Here is a 6,000-nt window from a genome sequence, read left to right on the forward strand (position 1 = left end):
TCATTTGAACCGAAACTGTTTTAATCTTGCAGCAGTATAGGGACTAAAAATCTTCAGCAAGTGTCCTGTTTAGATTATCTGCATTAGGTTTCCATTGCAGATAAATTCTGGTGACAGACACAGCTCCAACCTGTCATTTGAGTGCTGTTTTACAAGTGTGGCAAATGCTGCTCTCCCTGTGTGCTGGTTTTGCACAGCCTGGTTTTCAGTAGCAGGGGAGCCACAGAGGTGGCTCCTGTGAGAAGCTGCTGGAAGCTTCCACCACATCCAGGAGAGCCAATCCTTGATGGCTCTGAAGATGGACAGGCTGCTGGCCAAAGCTGGGCCAGTTAGAGATGATGGTAACACCTCTGTGATGACATATTTAAGAAGAAAATCAAAACAAAGTTGTAGAGTTTTTCTTTTAGTCAGAGAAGAGGAGGAGGTGAGAACATGTGAGGGAAACAACATGGAGACACCAAGGTCAGTGGGGAAGGAGGGGCAGGAGGTGCTCCAGGTGTTGGAGCTGAGGTTCCTCTGCAGCCTGTGGGGATCCATGGGGGATGCAGAGATCCACCCCCAGCCCATGGGGGAGGTGCCCACACCAGAGTGGGTGGATGCTGGATGAGGCTGTGATCCAGTGGGAGACCTGGTGCAGAGAGAGGCCCCTGCTCCCTGGCTGGAGCAGCCTGTCCTTGGGGGGCTGCACCCCATGGAACAGTGACCCATGGCACAGCAGATTTGGGGGCACTGTCTGCCTGTGGATGGGACACACATTGCAGCAGTGTTGGGAGAACTGCTGCTAGTGAGATTTGGAGCCACACTGGAGAAGTTCACTGAGAACTGTCTCCCATGGGAGGGACCCCAGGGTCTCACAGGGAAGGACTCCTCTCCCTGAGCAGCAGCAGAAAATCTTGGTGATGAACTGACCAAAACCTCCAAGCTCTGCCTCCTGTGCTGTCGGTGGGAAGGAGGGAGGGGCTGGGGAGAAAAGGTGTTTGAAGGGCTTATTTAACTTCTCACTATCCTCCTCTGTTAGCAATAAAATTCACTTTTGTTGCACCTGTTTTGCCTTTGAAGTATTTTCTCCTGGTCCTTATCTCACTCATGAAGTGTTTCTAATTTTTTTCCCTCTCCTTTGCCCAGCTGTGGCAGAGGAGGGTGAATGAGTGACTCTGGTGGGGGCCTGGCATTGGGCCAGTGTCAAACCACAACACCCTGCTACCATACTCCCAATGCAGAGTTTCAGAGCTCCACAAAGGGACTGCATGGGCAGTGCACCCATTTCTGAAGATTGCATTTAAGTACAAAAGGTAACCACTTCATGCCTGGATATACCTACTTATGTATTCATGATCTAGTGGGTGATATCCCTGCCCATGGCAGGGGAGTTGCAACTAGATGATCTCTAGGGTTCCTTACAACCAAAACCCTTCTATGACTCACACTTCTTGCACCTAAAACACAAAAGTGTTTCTCATGTGAATTAACCTGCCAAATCTCTAGGGCCACAAGCCTCTGCAGCTGTTATAAAGTCACATGGGGTGTCCTTCACCTTCAAAGAGCCACAGCAAACTTGACTATTGCTGGCTTTTCCTTGTAGGATTTGAAAATGGGTCCATAAGTTTTGGATGTAAACCCTGTTTAAATACATGACTTCTTAATGAAAATATCGGCTAATGGCGAAGTTAAGCCATATTCTAGGGATGTTATAAACAAATCAGAACAGTAGATCTGTACCAGAAATTGGCCAAAAATTCAGCTGAGCATATGAACATAGTCTAAGCCAACACCAGCTTGCACTAGAAAATGAAACTCAGTCTTCTGGAGACCAAACTCTAGTCCATCACCCAATCCTTCTCCTAAAGGGTACCAAGATCCATCATTGTGTCTTTCCCTCTCCCCTCCAACCTCAATGAAACATGCCATGAAATTGCAAGCTGTCAGCAAACTTTTACCTTCTCTGTTGTGCTGAAGATTCAGTTCAAACCCCAATGCAAACTTTTAATCAGCAAAAACATTCATGCAGTATGTAGAAAATCTTTTCTTTTTAATAACACACAGAAAGAGGCCTGAGAGCAAAGCCATTGATTCACTATAACAGAACAGCATGTCTGTTTTACAAGTGTGAAATGTCTTGTTGGTAAAGATTTGAGGTGATAAGCAGACAACTCCCAGGTAACCAGAAAGGAGAACTACACACAAAAGGTAGGTCTAATATTCAGAATACCTGCACACATTAACAATGTAATCCTGCCACTAATCATAGCTTGTAATGAACTGTGGCAATAGGGTTCTTGGAAATTGGATGGACTCACATAGCTTGTTATTTTAAATAAATACCATAATTGGTATGAACTCCCAGCAACTAAAGTATGAAAAACAGTATGAACTACCAGTCTTTTATGGGACAGAAAGAATTATCATAGCTATCCAAAGGCTAGTTTGGCTTTCATATGTTTATATTTGAATTTTACATCATCTTGCCTCCAACTCTTGGTAAAATGTAGAGGTTTTGTTAGTAGTGTTTCAGCTAACTGCAGGTATTCTAGGCTTAGCTTGTGTAGAATGGAAAGAAATTTTAGCCTTTTGCTTAAAAGGAGAGAAAAATTATATTTATATTGATAAAAGGAGAACAAGGTGAGGAAGCATGTATAAGCAAGAGCATTATGAAAATCTTAATATTAGATTCTAGAGGAGAGAATTTCAGATATTTCTCTTCTTATGATGAACCCAGTCCTGATCCAGCAGGGAAAATTCAAGTGATCTCAAAGCCCCAAGGAGGGTCTGCAGGAGCCACTCCTGGCACACAGGCAAGCCAGTATCCTACAGGCATGGGTGCTTACAGAGCCACAGTACTTCAAGAGGTACAAGAAGACTCCTGTGTTATGGCAGTGTCCCTACTGCTTCTCCTGACTGCACACCTGATGCCCCAAAGGAGAAGCAGGGAGTGTCAGGAAACCTGGCTCCTGCCACCTGCCCCCTCTGACAGGTCATCACCATTCTCTGTTTCACTTCCTCCACTCACAAAATCAGAATAAGAATTTCTCCTTTCAGCCCTTTTGATGGCACTTGTTACAATTCCATTATCATTGCAGGATATTAGATAAGCTTCATTATTATGTGGTGGAGTGTCCAGATGAGCAATTTGTCCATTTTACAGACAAACTGAGATATTGAGATGCTAGCAGAGTAAATTGCCATAAGAATGGTAAAAATAGATGATTCACTTTTGTTTTCCTCTCTTAGCAGCTACCAAATGCTCATGGGAGTACAGAGGGCCCATCCTAAGAGCTGCCTTAAATGTTAATAAGTGTGCTCACTCATCTTAAAGAAACTTATGATACGTCTCTGTTGAACACTGTATGCATTTTCAACTTCTAAAACTGACACCAACTCCAGGGCTTCCCAGAGCCCTGCCAACAGCTGGCAGTGAGCTGGCTGCTCCCACTGCCAAAGAGGATTAGTGCCCAAAAATGCTGACTGGAGGTAGGAAAGCTAATGCTATTTCCAGACATACTGGTATAAAAGCAGAGCGAGTAATGCTGTCTACAAAAGACAGTGCAATAAAGGGATTGCAGCTGGAGAGTATCAGGCTCAGAGGAACTGATGGCATGTTTTTTTTCAAGGACATACATGTTCAGAAACTAATAGAAATGTTAAATTTGCTATAAAGATTTCCAATGGAAAAGTAACATTACTTCCTATAAGCCTAGCTCATGTAAATAATGTAAGTAGGACACATTTAAATTTGTTTGATAGTTACCCAAAAAAGTTATTTACAATCTGTAAGGTGATATGCCCTTAAGCATTATGGTAGCATGTGATTTTATTAGCAGCCAAACAGGCAAAATATACTGCCAGCCAAAATCTCTTTTTGCCCCCACCCTCAAAAGTTATCCTAACTCCTTATACTAGAATAGCTGCAGTAGGGAAAGGCCTCTAAGAGGTTTGTTTGGATTTTGCTGGTTCTTTTTGTTTTCACAGAATAGAAGACAATTCCCAGTCTACTTCAGGCAACCAGAACCCAGCTGCACAAAACTTTCCAAAGAGTGAGGAGATCTGGCAGGACTCAGAGAGCTGCAGCACTCCCAGGGCTCTGAACAGGTCACCCCAGCTCCCCTGGCATGTTCAGGCCTCAGAGCATTGTCCTGACCCATGTAAGAAAGGATGAGGCTGAGATGACCATTTCAGAGGCAGCAGCTGATGGGTCAGCATCTAGAATCATCTGGACCACATTCTCCCTCAGCTTTTTTTCTGGAGCTTTTCAAGGAAAACACTGCTTTCTGAATTTACTGAGATTTAACCGCCTTTCTTTGAACTGCTCCAAGATGAGAACTTGTCTCCAGCATGCCCTGGCCAGATGAGAAATGTTACATCCCTGGTCAAGTTCTTCTCTGACCTTCATCCTTCCCTAGGGCAGGACAGGACATCCATAGAGATGCTGACTGTGAGTGAGATGGGACTGCACACACTGCCACTAGGTTACAAATCCAGCCTGTTTGCCAGACACAGCTGAGAGGAGCTGCTCTATGGGCTGGGACTGCAGGGACAGGGACTCCAGTTTTGCTCTTGCTGTGCTTTCTACCAAGGAGGCAGCCATCCTCTGGTAGCCCAGATTCTGGGACAAAGCAGAACTGAGTGCCACTCTGGATCTGAAGAGGCTGCTGACTTGCTTGTAGACCAGCAAATGATTTGGTGATATTTCACAGTGACCCTTCCCTACTGGTAAACTAAACCTAAATAATTTATTTCTTCAGTTTCTTCTCACTGATCAATGATGGACTCAATCAAGGACATGACAGATTCTGTCACAGCAGGGCAGAGTACCTGATGCTGAATCTCATCCAAACCTCACAGTGCAGCCTCACAGGCCCTGCCATGAACGTGCTGATCCCAACACCCTGAGCGACTACCAGGAGGACAGAGTGTGGGATGTGAAACTTTGTCTTCCTTCCCAGACCCCCCTAAATACTTTCAGTATCAGGAAATTAATAAAAATGAGTAGAATAAAGGAATACACAAAGGACTACAAATATCCCCTTTGTTGTATCTGATTTGGACCTGGAGTGTTTCCCAGCTTCAGTCTAGCCACTTGATAATCTGAAGTGGGGAATGCTACATAAATTACTCATTATTCCCACCAGATGAGCTGTCAAAGACTGCGGAAACCAGTTCATGTTCACCTCACCTCTCTCTGCTCTTACTTTCCACTCTGCAAAGCTCTGTTGCTAAACAGTTTTGTCTCAAGACAATAAAAGAGACAAAGAAAGAAGGAAAGAAATAAAGAAACCCCCCACAAGCATCCTGTAAGTGTACTTTGACAAAAATCCAGAAGGATACAATGAAACCCAAAGCAATTGTTCTTCCTTGACCAACTCATCATTATGCCCCACAGCTGTCAAGCAGCCTTCACAGCCTGCCTGGGGTTATCACCAATAGAAACACAGGTATGCAGCCCAAAGACTCCAGGAAAAACACAGATTGAGCTCCCCTCTTTTCAGAGGTGATCCCTGGGAAATGCAAAGGCAACGCTGGGGCACAGTTCTTGAGTTGCAGTGACTTGTAGTTATTTTTAAAGCAAATCTCAATGTCATAGTATTGCATAAATACAGAGTCCTACTGTTTTGCTGCAGCTTCTGCTCATCACATCTAGGAACTCCAGCCTCCAGGCCACTCAGCCCAGAACTTGGCACCACAACTAAAATAACACCTCATCTTGATTTTTCTAAATTAGTCATTGTTATTAAATGTTTCCAACCAGTTGCCAGAACCTATGTTTCTGCCTGACCCTCATCCCTAAGGTTTCCTGTTTGTTTTTGCTTCCACACTGCAGACAGCACAAGTGGCAGAGCACTGTTACTCTTGAAAAAGATGTTTGTACATATGGGTCTGCCCCAAACACCTGGAAGTACTTGCAGGCCTGGAAAGGCAAGCCCAGATGCTGGGTGGCCAAATGTCATTTCAAGTTAACAAATGCTTCCTGTCATTGCTTTTAGGCCAGACCAAAGCCCTGGAGTG

Source organism: Melozone crissalis, unplaced genomic scaffold, assembly GCF_028551555.1.
Source record: "Melozone crissalis strain CALT ecotype California unplaced genomic scaffold, PUWL_Pcris_2 ptg000019l_1, whole genome shotgun sequence".
Lineage (NCBI taxonomy): Eukaryota > Metazoa > Chordata > Aves > Passeriformes > Passerellidae > Melozone > Melozone crissalis.